The sequence below is a fragment of the Gorilla gorilla genome, chromosome 15 (assembly GCF_029281585.2).
Source record: "Gorilla gorilla gorilla isolate KB3781 chromosome 15, NHGRI_mGorGor1-v2.1_pri, whole genome shotgun sequence".
Taxonomy (NCBI): Eukaryota; Metazoa; Chordata; class Mammalia; order Primates; family Hominidae; genus Gorilla; species Gorilla gorilla.
The window spans coordinates 78,776,158-78,793,439 of NC_073239.2; the positions used below are offsets into that span (position 1 = coordinate 78,776,158).

Sequence of the window (17,282 nt, forward strand, 5' to 3'; positions counted from 1 at the left end):
AAAACCCAGGAAGAGGGTGGCCGTAGCAGGCAAAGAAAGACACTTTTATTTCTCTTTTCTTTTCTTTCTTTCCTATTTCCTTTTTCTTTATTATTCATTTATTTTTATTAGGAAGACAATTTTAATGTCATAAAGCAAAACTGTAGGGAGTGAACAAAGATCTTTAAAACAGCAGTGACAAGGTGGCTGGTGGCTTCCATGTTAGTGTTAGCTAAGCAGCATAAAGGGAGCCGAGATATCTGCATCCTGGTAATTAGGTATTAAGGGAGATGAAGAGGTAGAGCTCATAAATATAGGCTATTCCATCAATAAATTTGTAGGAGAAAATAAGGAGATGAGAAGGCAGCTTAGTATTCCAATAAAATATCTTATTTTAGAAGAGAAGACTTGAGTATATTTATAGGCTCAGAGGGAAAAGCCAATGGAAGGGGAGAGATGGAGGTGTGAAAAGGAAGAAATAATCAATGGAACAGTCATCCAAGTGAGGAGAAGGCAATGGGATTAAGTTAAACCTGTGGTTCTTTGTCATTTGGAACCAGTTTTGGGGACTAGTAACCAATTTGGCTTGCTTGAGGACCTACTGAAGTGGGGTAGAAATCCCCTAAGATTTCCCTGGGCCAGAAGATAGCCAGAATAGGAAGTAACCCAAGGTCTCCTAGGGTTATCTGGAAATAGCAGTTTGACCTCCCAGCACCATTGAAATGCTTTTGTGGAGAGCCATATTGTTCAAGTTCAAAAAAGAAAAATCACAGAGCATTCATTCTTAGCAGACATTGTATGGGGATACATTTATAGCTATGTTCCAGGGTTTTGTTTCATGTCACAGAAAATGCTTGGCAGCTCTCCAGCTAACTGAATCTGGTTACAGGAAAAAGAAATGATTTTATCCTGTGTCACTGCTTTCATATTCATTAGCATGTAATTAGAAGCAATGGAGGAATTCCTAGATTAGCAGTTTTCATTTAAAAGGTTTTTAAAAAATAATAGCTAAGTCTGTTTAATTTGAAATTCTTTAATTTTAATTATTTTATTTTAGATTCAGGGGGTATATGTGCCTGTTACATGGGTATTACATGTGTAATGGTGGGGGTTGGGCTTCTAGTGTACCCATCAACCAAATATTGGACATTGTACTCAGCAAGTAATTTTCAGTCCTTCCCTCTGTGGAGTCCCCAGACTTCATATGATAGCTTTGTTTTTCTCCATCTTTATGTTCATGTGTGCCATTTGGTTAGCTCCCACTTATAAGTGAGAACATGCAATGTTTGATTTTTTTTTTGCTTTTGTGTTAGTTCACTTAAGATAATGGCCTCCAGTTCTATCCATGTTGCTGCAAAGGACATGATTTCATTCTTTTTTATGGCTTCATAGTATTCCATGGGGTATCTATGCCATATTTTCTTTACCCATTCAACTGTTGGTGGACATTTAGGTTGGTTCCATGACTATGCTATTGTAAATAGTGCTGCTTAAACATATGAGTGCAGGTGTCTTTTGTTTTTTTTTTTTAACCTGTCGTAGGCTTTAAAAATTAAATTTTAATTTGTGTGGGTACCTAGTAGGTTTATATATTTGTGGGGTACATGAGAGGTTTCAGTACAGCCATGCAATGTGTAATAATCACATCATGTAAAATGAGGGATCTATACCATCAAACATTAATCCTTTGTGTTATAAACAATCTAACTATACTCTTTTAGTTATTTAAAAATGTACAATTATTATTAACTGTAGTTACCCTGTTGTGCTAGCAAATACTAGGACTTATTAATACTTTCTACTTTTTTGTACCCATTAACCATCCCCACCTTATCCTCCTGCCACTCTTCTAGCCTCTGATAGCCAGCCACCCTTCTACTATCTATGTCCATGAGTTCGATTGCTTTGAATTTTAGGTCCCACAAATAAATGAGAGCATGCAATGTTTGTCTTTCTGTGCCTGGTTTATTTCACGTAGCATAATGACCTCCAGTTCCATCCATGTTTTTGCAGATGACGGGATCTCATTCTTTTTTATGGCTGAATAGTACTCTATTGTGTATAAGTACCACATTTTCTGTGGCACATATACACCATGGAATACTATGCAGCCATAAAAAATGATGAGTTCATGTCCTTGGTAGGGACATGGATGAAGCTGGAAACCATCATTCTCAGCAAACTATCGCAAGGACAAAAAACCAAACACCGCCTGTTCTCACTCATAGGTGGGAATTGAACAATGAGAACACATGGACACAGGACGGGGAACATCACACACCGGGGACTGTTATGGGGTGGGGGGAGGGGGGAGGGATAGCATTAGGTGATATACCTAATGCTAAATAACGAGTTAATGGGTGCAGCACCCCAACATGGCACATGTATACATATGTAACAAACCTGCACGTTGTGCACATGTACCCTAAAACTTAAAGTATAATAATAATAATTTAAAAAAATTTTAAAAAGTACCACATTTTCTTTATCCACACATCTGTGATGGACACTTAGGTTGCTTCCAAATTGTGGATATTATGAACAGTGCTGCTACAAACATGGGAGTGTAGATTTCTCTTTGATATACTGATATCTTTTTTTTTTTAAGGTATATACCCAGCAGTGGGATTGCTAGATCATATGGTAGCTCCATTTTTAGTTTTTTTTGGAACCTCCCAACTGTTCTTCGTAGTTATTGTACTAATTTACAATCCCAGCCAACAGTGTTCCCTTTGTTCCACATCCTTGCCAGCATTTATTATTCCCTGCCTTTTGAATGAAAGCCATTTTAACTGGAATGAGGTGATATCTCACTGTAGTTTTGATTTGCATTTCTCTGATGATCAATGATGTTGAACACCTTTCCATAGAGTTATTTCTCAACTTTGTTGATTGTTTCCTTTGCTGTACAGAAGCTTTTTAACTTGATGCAATCCCATTTATCAATTTTTGCTTTGGTTGCCAGTGCCTGTGGGGTATTACTGAATAAATTTTTGCCCAGACCAATGTCCTGAAATGTTTCCCTGATGTTTTCTTGTAGTAGTTTCATAGTTTGAGGTTTTAGATTTAAGTCTCTAATCTATTTTGATTAGATTTTTGTAAAAGGCAAGAGATAGGGATCTAGTTTCATTCTTCTGCATACGGATTTCCAGTTTTCCCACCACCATTTATTGAAGAGACTATCTTTTCCTCAGTGTATGCTCTTGGCACCTTTGTCCAAAATGAGTTCACAATAAGTGTGTGGATTTGTTTCTGGGTTCTGTATTCTGTTCTACTGGTGTATGCATCTGCTCTTATGCCAGTATCATGGTGTTTTGGTTGATACAGCTCTGTAGTATAATTTGAAGTCAGATAATGTGATTCTTCCAGTTTTGCTCTTTTTGCTTAGGATCGTTTTGGCTATTCTGGGTCTTTTGAGGCTCCATATAAATTTTAGGATTTCTTTCTATATATGTGAAGAATGTCATTGGTATTTTGATAGGAATTGCACTGAATTTGTAGATTGCTTTGGGTAGTATGAACATTTTAACAATGTTGATTTTTCCAATCCACGAATATGAAATGTCTTTCCATTTTTTGGTGTCTTCTTCAATTTAGTTCATTAGTGTTTTGTAGTTTTCATTATAGAGATCTTTTCCTTCTTTAATTCCTGGATATTTAATTTTATGTGTGGCTATTATAAATGGTATTACTTTTTTGATTTTTCAGATTGTTTACTGTTGTCATGTAGAAATGCTGATTTTTGTATGTTGATTTTGTATCCTGCAACTTTATAGAATTTATCAGTTCTAATAGTTTTTTTTTGGTGGAGTCTTTAGGTTTTCCAAATATAAGATCATATCATCCACAAATAAGGATAATTTGACTTCTTCCTTTCCAGTTTGGATGCCCTTTATTTCTTTCTCTTGTCTGATTGCTCTAGCTAGGACTTCCAGTATTATGTCAAATAACAGTGGTGAAAGTGGGCATTCTCATTGTGTTCCAAATCTTACAGGAAAGGCTTTAAGTTTTTCCTCATTTAGTAGGATACTAGCTATGGGTCTGTTATATATGGCTTTTATTATGTTGAGGTATGTTCCTCTATACCCATTTTTTTAGGGTTTTTATCACGAAGGGATGTTGAATTTTATTAAATGCTTTTTCAGCATCAATTGAAATGATCATATAGTTTTTGTTTTTCCTTCTCTTGATATGATATACCACACTGACTGATTTGCATATGTTGAACCATCCTTGCATCCCAGGAATAAATCCCACTTGGTTATAATGAATGATCTTTTTAATGTATTGTTGAATTCCGTTTGGTAGTATTTTGTTGAGGACCTTTGCATCAATATTCATAGAGATATTGGGCTACAGTTTTCTGTTTTTAATATGTCTTTGTCTGGTTTTGGTATCAGGCAATTCTGGCATTATAGAATGAATTTGGAAGGATTCTGTCCTCTATTTTTTGGAATAGTTTGAGAGTTTGAGTAGGATTGGTATTGGTTCTCCTTTAAATGTTTGGTAGAATACAGCAGTGAAGCCATTGAGTTGCAAGCTTTTCTTTACTAGAAGACTTTTTTTTTTTTTTTTTTTTGAGATGGAGTCTCACACTGTCACCCCAGCTGGAGTGCAGTGGCATGATCTCAGCTCACTGCAACCTCTACCTCCTGGGTTCAAGTGATTCTCTGGCCTCAGGTTCCTGAGTAGCTGGGATTACAGGCATCTGCCACCATGCCCAGCTAATTTTTTGTATTTTTAGTGGAGACGGGGCTTCACCATGTTGACCAGGCTGGTCTTGAACTCCTGACCTCGTGATTCGCCTGCCTCAGCCTCCCAAAGTGCTGGGATTACAGGCATGAGCCACTGTGCCCGGCCTGGGAGACTTTTTATTATGGCTTCAGTCTTGTTACTTGTCTGTTCAGGTTTTGGATTTCTTCATGGTTCAATCTTGGTAGGTTGTATGTGTCTAGAAATTTATCAGTTTCTTCTAGATGTTTCAATTTATTGGCATATAGTTGCTCATAGCAGCCACTAATGATCCTTTGAATTTCTGCAGTATCAGTTGTAATGTCTTCTTTTCATGTCTGATTTTATTTATTTGGATCTTCTCTCTTTTTTCTTAGTCTGGCTAAAGGTTTCTGAATTTTGTTTAGCTTTTCAAAAAACCAACTTTTTGTTTCATTGATATTTTGTATTCTTCATTTCAAATTTATTTCCGTTCTGATCTTTATTTCTTTTCTTCTACTAATTTTGGTTTTGGCTTGCTCTTGTTCTTTAAAATGCATTATTAGGTTGTTTATTTGAAATTTTTCTTGTTTTTTGATGTAGGCACTTATAGCTATAAACTTCCCTCTTAGTATTGTTTTTGCTGTGTCTCACAGGTTTTGGTATGGGACTTAAGTGTTTCCATTATCGTTTGTTTCAAGAAAATTTTCAATTTCCTTCTTAATTTCTCCATAGACCCATTGGTCATTCAGGAGCATATTGTTTAATTTCCATGTATTTGTATAGTTTCCAAATTCCTCTAGTTTTATTCCATTGTGGTAAGAGAAGATGCTTGATATTATCTCAGTTTTTTGAATGTTTTAAGACTTGTTTTTTGACCTAACATATGGTCTATTCATGTGCTGGGGAAAAGAATGTGTATTCTGCGGCTGTTGGATGAAATGTTCTGTAAATATACATTAGGTCCATTTGGTCTGTAGTGCAGATTAAATCTGATGTTTCTTTATTGATTTTCTGTCTGGAAGATCTGTCCAATATTGAAAGTGGGGTGTTGAAGTAGAGCACTCCACTTGTTATTAGCTATTATTGTACTGGGGCCTGTCTCTTTAGCTCTCATATTTGCTTTATATATCTGGGTTCTCTAGTGTTGGGTGCATATGTATTTAAAGTTGTTATATCCTCCCGCTGAATCGACCCCTTTATCATTATATGGTGACCTTCTTTGTCTCCTCTTACAGTTTTTGTCTTGAAATCTATTTTGTCTGATATAAGTATAGTGATTCTTGCTCTTTTTCAGTTTTCATTGGCATGGAATATCTTTTTCCATCCCTTTATTTTCAGTCCATGTGCATCTTTATAGATGAATAGTGTTTCTTGTAGGCAACAGATCACTGGGTCTTGCTTTTTCATCCATTCCGCCAGCCTGCATCTTTTGACTGGAGAGTTTAGTCCATTTGCATTCAGTGTTACCATTGTTAAGAACTTACTCCTGCCATTTTGTCATTTTCTCATTGTTTTATGGTCTTCTCTTCCTTCTTTCATTCCTTCCTGCCTTCCTTTTGGTGAAGGTAATTTTTTTCTGGTGATATGATTTAGTTTCTTGCATTTTATTTTTTCTGTATCTGTTGTATGTTTTTTTATTGGAGGTTACCATGAGGCTTGCAAATACTATCTTATAACCCATTATTTTAAGCAGAAAACAACGCTATTTGCATAAACAAGCAAAAAGAAAACTGATAAAGATTCTATGCCTTTACTCTGTCTTCCTGTTTTTAAACTTTTTGTTGTTTCTCTTTATATCTTACTGTACTGTCTACATTTTGAAAAGTTGTTGTAGTTACTATTTTTGGTCAGTTCATCATTTAGTCTTTCTACTTAAGAGTAGTTTACACACCACAGTTAGAATGTTATGTATGTTTCTCCTTGTACTTACTATTACCAGTGAGTTTTACACCTTCAGATGATTTCTTATCGTTCATTAACATCCTTTTCTTCCTAATTGAAGTACTTCCTTTAGCATTTCTTGTTGGACAGGTCTGGTGTTATTGAAATCTTTCAGCTTTCGTTTGTCTGGGAAAGTCTTTATTTTTCCTTTATCTTTGAAGGATATTTTTGCTAGATATACTATTCTATGGTAAAAGTCTTTTTTTCCCCAGCACTTTAAATATGTCATGCCATTCTCTCCTGACCTGTACGGTTTTCACTGAAAAGCCTGCTGCCTGATGTATTGGAGCCCCATTGTATTTTATGTTAGTTGTTTCTTTTCTCTTGCTGCTTTTAGGCTCTTTTCTTTATCTTTGACCTTTGAGAGTTTGATTATTAAATACCTTGAGGTAGTCCTCTTTGGGTTAAATCTGCTTGGTGTTCTGTAACCTTCTTGTACTTGAATATTCATATCTTTCTCTAGGTTTGGGAAGTTCTCTGTTATTACTCCTTTGAATAAACTTTCTACCCTTGTATCTCTCTTTCCATCTCCTCTTTATGGCCAATAACTCTGCCTTTTAAAGACTATTTTCTAGATATTTTAGATGTGCTTCCTTGTTTTCTATTATTTTTTCTTTTATCTCCTCTTACTGTATTTTCAAATAGCCTGTCTTCAAGCTGCCTAATTCTTTCTTCTCTTGATTAATTCTGCTGTTAAGAGACTCTAATGCATTCTTCAGTATGTCAATTGTAGTTTTTCAACTCCAGAATTTCTGCTTGTTTCTTTTTAATTATTTCAATCTCTTTGTTACATTTATCTGATAGGATTCTGAATTCTTCGTGCTGTCTTGAATTTCATCGAGTTTCCTCAAAACAGCTATTGGATTTTCTGTCTGAAAGGTTACGTATTTCTGTCTCTCTCAGATTGACCCCTGAGGCCTTATTTAGTTTGTTTGGTGAGGTCATGTTTTCCTGTATGGTCTTCATGCTTGTGGATGTTTGTCTGTGTCTGGACATTGAAGAATTAGGTATTTATTGTAGTCTTCACTCTCTGGGCTTTTTTGTATTCATTCTTCTTGGGAAAGCTTTCCAGGTATTTGAAGGGACTTGGGTGTTGTGATCTAAGTGTTTGGTCACTGAAGCCGTATCTGCATTAGGACACATCCCGTGCCCAGTAATAATGCTGTGGCTCTTGCAGACTTAGGTGCCACCTTGGTGGTCTTGGATAAAATCCGGAAGAATAATCTGGATTACCAGGCAGAGACTCTTGCTCTCTTTCCTTACTTTCTCCCAAACAAAAGGAGTCTCTCTCTCTCTCTGTGCTGAGCAGTCTGGAAGTGGAGGACACGTGACATAAGCACCCCTGTGGCCACCACCATTGGGACCGTGATGGTCAGACCTGGAACCAGCACAACACTGGGCCTCATTCAAGGCCCACTGTAGCCGCTACCTGGGTACTGCCTATGTTTGCTCAAGAACCTCGGGCTCTGTGATCAGCAGGTAGTGAAACCAGCTAAACTTGTGTCCTTCTCTTCAGTGCGCTGAGTTTCCCTGGGCCTTGGGAAGGTCCAGACATGTTCTCTGGGAGACAGAGCCTGGAGTCAGAAATCTACCTGGTACTTTATTCTACTGTGGCAGAGCTGGCACCTAAACCACAAGGGCCCACTTAGGGCTTGACCCTTTTGGGACAGAGCTGGTATCTAAGCTGTAAGACAAGCCCCCTTTACCTTTCCCTCTGCTTTTATCAAGCAGAAGGAGTCTCTCCTTATAGCTACCACAGGTGGAAATGTGCTGGATCAAACCTGAAGCCAGCATGTCTCAGAGTCATCCAAGGCCCACAGCATGTATTACCTGGTTGTTGCTGCAAATTATTCAGGGCCCAAGGGCTTTTTAGTCAATAGATGAATCCTGCCAGGACTGGGTTCTTCCCTTCAAGGCAGCAGGCTCCCTTCTGGCCCAAGCTTGCCTAGAAATGATGACCAGGAACTAGGCCCTAGAATGGGGGGCCTCCGGACTCTGTCTTATGCCCTATCCTATTGTAACTGAACTTGTATCCAATTTGTAAGACAAAATTGTCTTTACTCTTCTCTCTCCTCTCCTCAGGCAGAAGGAAGGAGTCTTTTTTGGAGCTGTGAGCTGCACTGCCTGGAGTTGGGGGAGGGCTGACTGGCACAAGCACTCTCTTACTTGCCCCAGCCAGTGTCTCACTAGGTCATGTGTCCCCCAAAATCCACTGGTTCTGAGCCCAGCACAGCATTAGGATTTGCGTAGGAGTTGCAGTCGTTGTGGCATAGATTGCCTTTCAAATTTATTTAGGACCCCAGAGCACTTTAGCTTGTGGTGGTGAGGCTTGCTGAAATTCAAGTTCTGACTGCTTGGATGGGTGATTTCCCTCTGATTAGGGCCCATCTAAATGCTCCATCCATGGACACTGGCTGAGTTCTGCCTGGTGTTGCTTTCTGCTGTGATAGGGCAGCACTGAGTTCCAATGCAAAGTCCCACAATCACTATGCTCTCCCTCCCTCAAGTGCACAGATTCTTTACCTCATGTGGCCACTGCCAGGGGGTGGGAGAGGGGTGGCATTGGCAGTTCAAGACTGTCTTTCCTACCCTCTTTAGTGCCTCTTTCAGTGATATGAAGTTAAAACCAGGTACTGTGATTGGTCACCTGATTTTTCATTCTTACATAGGTGCTTTTTTGTGTGGATAGTTAGTTGTTCCATTTGATGTTCCTGAGGGGAGGATGGTTGGTAGAGGCTTCTATTGGCCATCTTGTGCTGCCTCCACTTCCACAGGTATCTTTTTGATATGATGATTTATTTTTCTCTTGGTAGACATTTCCATATTTTTTTCCATAGATATTGAACTAATTTACATTCCCACCAACAATATGAGTTTTCCCTTTTCTCTGCATCCATTCCAACATCTGTTGTTTTTGACTTTTTAATAATAGTTATTCTGACTGGTGTAAGATGGTATCTCAGTGTGGTTTTAATTTGCATTTTTTTCTTTTTCTTTTTGAGACGGAGTTTTGCTCCTGTCACCCAGGCTGGAGTGCAATGGTGTGATCTTGGCTCACTGCAACCTCCGCCTCCTGGGTTCAAGTGATTCTGCTGCCTTAGCTTCCCTAGTAGCTGGGATTACAGGCACCTGCCACCATGCCTGGCTAATTTTTGTATTTTTAGTAGAGATGGGGTTTCACCATGTTGGCCAGGCTGGTCTCAAACTCCTGACCTTAGGTTATCTGCCTACCTTGGCCTCCCAGAGTGCTGGGATTACAGGCATGAGCCACCGTGCCTGGCCTAATTTGCATTTTTCTGATAGTGATGTTGAACATTTTTTTCATGTGGTTTGTTAGCTGTTTGCATTTCTTCTTTTAAGAAGTGTACATATCATTTGCCTATTTTTAATGGTGTTGGTTGTTCTTAAAATAAAAAACATTTTTATCTAACTTTATTATGTCTACCCAGTAAGTAAATTGTAAACATTTCAAATAATGAGATTCTTTTATGTTTATCCCTTCAGTGCCCTCCACGTCAGATGCATTCAACAAAAGTCTTTTGCTTTGGTTTGGATGAAAATGCCTCTAATGTTTCTATTTGCCCTATTATGTGTTGGTAATCATTAGTGAATCAGAATGTTCTTCAGATTACTTTTGAGGCCAACATTATATTTTCTTGAGTTTTAAACTTGTGAAAGGGTTAAGGGGATGAATTGGCTGTTGTGAAAACAGCAGTTACTCTGAAAGATTATTATTATTTTTTCTTAAACTTTTATTTTAAATTCAGGGGTACCTGTGCAAGATGTGCAGGTTTGTTATATAGATAAATGTGTGCCATGATGGTTTGCTGCACAAATCATCCCATCACCTACGTATTAAGCCCAGCATCCATTAGCTATTCTTCCTGATGCTCTCCCTCCTCCCACCCCACCCTCCAACAGGCCCCAGTGTGTGTTGTTTCTCCCCATGTGTCCATATGTTCTCATCATTCAACTCCCACTTACAAGTGAGAACATGTGGTGTTTGGTTTCCTGTTCCTGCATTAGTTTGCTGAGGATAGTGGCTTCCAAATCCACCCATGTCCCTGCAGAGGACATGATCTTGCTCCTTTTTATGGCTGCATAGTATTCCATGGTGTATATGTACCACATTTTCTTTATCCAGTCTATCATTGATGGGCATTTAGGTTGACTCCATGTCTTTGCTATTGTGAATAGTGCTGCAATGAACGTACGTATGCATGTATCTTTATAATAGAATGATGTATATTCCTTTGGGTGTATACCTAGTAATGGGATTGCTGGGTCAAATGGTATTTCTGCCTCTAGGTCTTTGAGGAATCACCACACTGTCTTCCACAATGGTTGAACTAACTTACACTCTCACCAATAGTGTAAAAGCATCCCTTTTCCTCCACAACCTTGCCAGCACCTGTTGTTTTTTGACTTTTTAATAACAGCCATTCTGACTGGCACGAGGTGATGTCTCACTGTGGTTTTGATTTGCATTTCTCTAATAATCAGTGATGTTGAGCTTTGTTTCATGTTTGTTGGTTGCATGTATGTCTTCTTTTGAGAAGTGTCTGTTCATGTCTTTTGCCCACTTTTTAATGGGGTTGTTTGCTTTTTTTCTTGCAAATTTGTTTAAGTTCCTTGTAGACTCTGGATATTAGACCTTCATCAGATGGATAGATTGCAAAAATTTTCTTCCATTCTGTAGGTTATCTCTTCCCTCTGATAATTTATTTTGCTGTGCAGAAGCTCTTTAATTTAATTAGATCCCATTTGTCAATTTTTGCTTTCGTTGCAATTGCTTTTGGCATTTTCATCATGAAATCTTTGCCAATGCCTATATCCTGAATGGTATTGCCTAGATTTTCTTCCAGAGTTTTTATAGTTTTGGGTTTTACATTTAAGTCTTTACTCTATCTTGAGTTAATTTTTGTCTATGGTTTAAGGAAGGGTTCCCATTTCAATATTCTACATATGGATAGCCAGTTTTCCCAGCACCATTTATTAAATAGGGAATCCTTTCCCCATTGCTCTTTTTTTGTCAGATTTGTTGAAGATCAGATGGTTGTAGGTGTGCAGTCTTATTTCTGAGATCTCTATTCTGTTCCATTGGTCTATGTGTCTGTTTTTGTACCAGTACCATGCTGTTTTGGTTACTGTAGCCTTGTAGGATAGTTTGAAGTTGAGTAGCATGGTACTTCCAGCTTTGTTCTTTTTGTTTAGGATTGTCTTGGCTATTCAGGCTCTTTTTGGTTCCATTTGAATTTTAAAATAGTTTTTTTCTAATTCTGTAAAGAACATCAATGGTAGTTTAATAGGAATAGCATTGAATCTATAAACTACTTTGGGCAGTATGGCCATTTTCATGATGTTGATTCTCCTATCCAAGAGCATGGAATGTTTCTCTATTTATTTGTGTCCTCTCTGATTTCTTTGAGCAGTGGTTTGTAGTTCTCCGTGAAGAGGTTCTTCACTTCCTTTGTTAGCTGTATTCCTAGGTATTTTATTCTTTTTGTGGCAATTGTGAGTGGCAATTCATTCATGATTTGGCTCTCTGCTTGCCTGTTGTTGGTGTATAGGAATGCTTGTGATTTTTGCATGTTGGTTTTGTATCCTGAGACTTTGCTGTGAAAGATTATTTAAAAAGCAACATATCTTTTTCATTTGAAAGAAAGTTAATTAGGATTTTTAAAAGTCAAATTGATACTGTAAACACAGAGGTTTATTGCCTATTATATTATTGATGATTTAAAGCATGGAGTTTGACTTTTTTTTTTGAGATGGAGTCTCACTCTGTTGCCCAGACTGGAGTGCAGGGGCGTGATCTTGGCTTACTGCAACCTCCACCTCCCAGGTTCAAGTGATTCTCCTGCCTCAGCCTCCTGAGTAGCTGGCATTACAGGCATCTGCCACCATGCCCAGCTAATTTTTGTATTTTTAGTAGAGACGGGGTTTCACCATGTTGGCCAGGCTGGTCTCGAACTCCTGACCTCAAATGATCCACCCGCTTTGGCCTCCCAAAGTGCTGGGATTACAGGCATAAGCCACTGCACCCGGCCTTGTTGTTCTTTACTTGTCCCAAACAGACAGAGCTTTAAAGTCAGAAGAATTAAAATTGTTTTGGACCCTTGAGTCACTGGGGCCCTTTAGAGGCTGGGCATCTTTTCACTATTGCTATATTCAGGGTCAGTTTTTAATCTGCAATGAGAAACCTACTGTTATGGTTTGAGAGTTTGTGTCTCCCCAAGTACATGTGTTGAAATCCTAACCCTCAAGATGATGGCATTAGGAAGAGGTGATAAGGTCATGAGGGCAGAACCTTCATAAATGGGAATAGTGCTAAGGCCTTCATAAAATAGGGCTAAGGCCTTCTGCTATCTTCTTTGTACCTTCTACACAGGGAGAAGGTACCATCTATGAATCAGGAAACAGAACTTCACCAGATACCAGATCTGCTGGCACTTTGATCTTGGAACTTTCCAGCCTCCATAACTGCAAGAAATAAATTGCTATTGTTTTTAGGCCGCTAGCTTATGGCATTTTGTTACAGCAGTCTGAATGGACAAAGACACTTACGTGTTGCAAATGGGAAAACTTGGTGATAGGGAACGGATGGGTTTTGAAGGAAGGAGCTTCTCGGGGAAATAGTAGTGGGAGCACAATTTATTATTGGAGGTCTTTCAGTCTGTGATTACCTTTGGAATTATTAGGATTTCTCATGGACATCTTATTCATCAAGGACATAAAATTTGAACTTTTGATCTAATGTCTAAATGTGTCTCTATATACAAGCATGTTGATACTGTAAGTCAAAAAGGTGTACACATAATACACATAATCTATGAACATCATAGTTTACCCTACCGTACTTTAAATATGCTCAGAACACTTACTTTAGCCTATATATATTAGGTTGATACACACACACCCCCATCCCAATATGTGTATGTGTACATACACATATGCACATACACACATGTATACATGTATATATACTTTTTCCAGAGATATACTTGTGAGATTGAAAGAAGGTATTAGTATTCATTATGCAACTTTAAACTTGGGTTCTAGATCACACCACTGTGAATTAAGGTATTTATATATCTAGTGATTATCTTGTAAATAATATAATTTTGCCACTTTTTTCAAAAGGGGCTAATTTGTTGAATGAAAAAATTTAAAATATACTCCAATGATGTTAAAATCTCTTCTGGCATTTCCTAATTTTTATTATACTAACTTTACCTAGTTTTAATCATACTACACACACACACGCGCGCGCGCGTGCACGTGCTTATACCTCTCTCGGAGACCCTTGTCACTATTACTATAGTAAGAAATAGTAAGTGGATTGGCTTTTGCTTGTGCCTTTCCTTTTTTCACATGTTCAATGTTTATAATGTCACTGCTCTGGTTTGCCAACCCAGAAAGTCAGCCCATCTGGGAGTCCTTCTTGTGCATTTGTTTAGGGAGAAAACTGGTTTCCTTGGACTCCTTTGACCAATTTAGCAAAGTGAGGAAAGAGAGGAACCCAACATCGATTGCCTCCCTAGAAACATACGCATCACTCGTGGTTATTCTATCTTGTGTATATATGTGTGTATACATTCATATGGAGCAGCAGTTTTTTGCAGTGTGTTTTTCTCCACACTTACCTAAAGTTTATAAAAACTGTTGCTTATTCTTTTTTTTTCCCACTAGCTTAGCCCATGGCATGCACAGTGAATATTTCCACCACTCCCACCCTGCCTCTATATATAGAAAAGGACTTGTGGGATCTTTCTTTTGCTTGTCTCATATTAGTGAAAATCTAGCACCTTGGGTTTTTCTCTCATCACACTTGCTTGTATAGGAAATGGGGAAGCAAGGTTATATGAGTACCTTATCTACAAGGACCGAGATAAACTTATTGATTGTTAGCTTGGTGTCCAAAAAGTTTTTCTCTTTTTGTAATTCATTAACTACAAATCAAAGACAGAGTCCTTCAAGTCAAAAGGTGACTTAGGGCATATTTACATTTTCAGAATCTATTTAATGCTATCTGAGTCCAAGTTAATTTCCTAAGGAAGGTAAGGAACAAGTTTATGTTGCACCTATTGGTGGATTAATTAGACTATAATTTTGCATGGAACTACAGATGTATACAGATGCTCCTTGACTTATGATGGGGCTGTGTCCTGATAAACCCATCATAAGTTGAAAATAATTGTAAGTTGAAAATGTGTTTAATACACATAACCTGCCAAACATCATAGTTTAGCCTACACTACCTTTAATATGCTCACAACACTTACACTGGCCTAGAGTTGGGCAAACTTATCTAGCACAAAACCTATTTTATAATAAATTATTGGATATCTCATGTAATATATTGAATACTGTACTGAATGTGAGAAACAGGATGGTTTTATGGGTACTCAAAGTATGGTTTCTACTGAATACATATTGCTTTTGCACCATTGTAATGCTGAAAAAAATCTTGAGTTGAACCATCCTAAGTTGGGGGCTATCTGTATGTGTATTTAATAGGATGACTATTAAACTACTAGAAACTATTATAAAAAAATTTACCGTAAGAGTAGAGTGGTAATTATGTTGTTATTTATTTATCAGTTATAATGCCTAGGCAAAGTTTTTCTACTTCTTCATGATTAGGGAGCAGAATCCAACAGACCCATGAAAGAGGGTCCAGTCCTTTTGCAATAAACCTGAATGGTTTGAATAAATCTAAACTGACTCAGCTGTAAAAAAGACTCTCACAAGTAACATTTAAAATTAACATGTGAATTTTATATCTGCCCATTCAAATGTTATCTCCAATGTCTGCAGAGGGATATAAAAAGGAGGAGCCAGGAGTGTATGTGGTGTGGTTGAGGAATGGCGGGGGGTCAGTCCACCTGGAGCAGAGCGAGTGGAAGGGAGTGCAGGAGGAGGGAGGTTAGAGAAATGATGGACAGCCAGATGTGACGGGATGGCCCCTGGAAACTGGCAGGAAGGCTTTGGATTTTACTTTGAATGAGATTTGAAGCTATGAAGAGTTTTGACAACAGAATAATGTTATCTAACACATACATCTCAACAGGATTGCTCTGGCTGCTGCTTTGATGGTCGACTAAAGATGGGTGACAGTGGCATCAGGTAGAATGTAGACAACAGATGATGGCAGCAGGGGAGGAGCAGTGGAAATGGTGAGAATAATCAGATTTTGGAGATATACACACACTTATCTCCAATATAATATTTTATACATATGCACATATACTATTTAATACATACATACTATTTTGAGGATAGAATAGACAGGATTTGCAGATAGACTGAAGTATGAGAGATACTGAAGATCATTCTAAAGTTTTTGCCCTGAGAAACTGGAGGGCAGGAGATGTCATAAATTTAGAGGGGAAGACTGTGGAAGGAGCGGGTTTGGGCAGGTGAGGGTTGGGGACGAGTGGAGATCAGGAATTTCGTTTTGGGAACACCAAGTCTGAGATGTCTATTAAACATCCTATTGGAGATATTGAATAAGCAGTTAGGTGTTTGAGTCTGGAGATCAAAGGAAAGATCTGGGCTTGATATAGAAGTATGGGAGTCATCAGCATTTGGGAGATGTTTAACACCATGATTTGACATCGCCAATGGAGTAAGCATAGGCATGGGAGACATGTGGCCAAGGACCCAGAGTTTTTAGGGAGGAAGAACTGGCAGGGATGAGAAGGAGTGGTCAGTGAGGTAGGAGGAAACACGATATTTAATATCCTAGAAGCCAAGAAAAATCTGCTTCAAAAAAGAGAATGATCAACCATGTCAAATGTGGTTAAGTTAGATGAGGATCATCTTAGTTTGGGTTCTCTAAGGCAGAGATGGTGGACAAGGTATTTATTTGGGAGATGATCCCAGGAAAAGGAATGAGAGAGTAGAGAAGTGAGACAGTGAAAGAAGAAAGCCAATAAAGGGTGTGTTATTGAGATGGTTGCTCCAGACTGTGGGGTCAGCTCCACTGAGACATCTAAGAAGGATGTAAAGCGCCAGCCACAATTTTCTGCTCAGACAATGGGAAGCTGGGACATGTGTCTGGTCCCCCTTGGTTGAGGGTTTTCTTGAGAGTGTTAACTCTTCCCTACTTCTGGGATTTGCAAGCTCTTGTGGGTGAAACCTTGAGGCTGAAAGCAGAGAGAGATGAGGTGGGTGCTTGTTAAGGAATGCTGTTAATGAGCATGGAACCAACTGCAGCTATGACTGAAATTAGAGGTGGGCCCAGGGAACATGACATGTACCATAGAAAGTGTCTACTTCGAAGACTGACAGTTGACTGCCAGAGCTTACAAAGTGGGTTTCCCTAGTGACCTTGAGAAAGCAATGTAATGCAGTGGTGGGGTAAGCCTGGTTGGAGTTGGTTAAGGAAGAGGGGCTGGAAAGAGCATATAGACAGTACTAAAGGAGAGTGCAGTCAAGAGGCTGGAGGGGAAGTGGGAGCAAGAGATTTTCTTCTTAAGATGGGAGAAATAATAGCATGTACACTGATAGGAATAACTCAGTAGAAAGGGAAAAATCTCTGATGCAGGAGGGAAAGAATTGATGGAACAGTGTCTTTGAGTAGAAGAGAGGTTGGAATCCAGTGCGTAAATGGAGGATTTGACCTAAGATGGGAACACAAGCAA

General features: G+C 38.5%; 1 protein-coding gene across 2 annotated transcripts in view; it reads left to right on the forward strand.

Moving 5' to 3' along the window:
• SYT16 (synaptotagmin 16) overlaps positions 1–17,282 on the forward strand; it is a 318,945-nt gene that overhangs the window by 28,733 nt on the left and 272,930 nt on the right. The gene's annotated exons all lie outside the window — the stretch shown is intronic.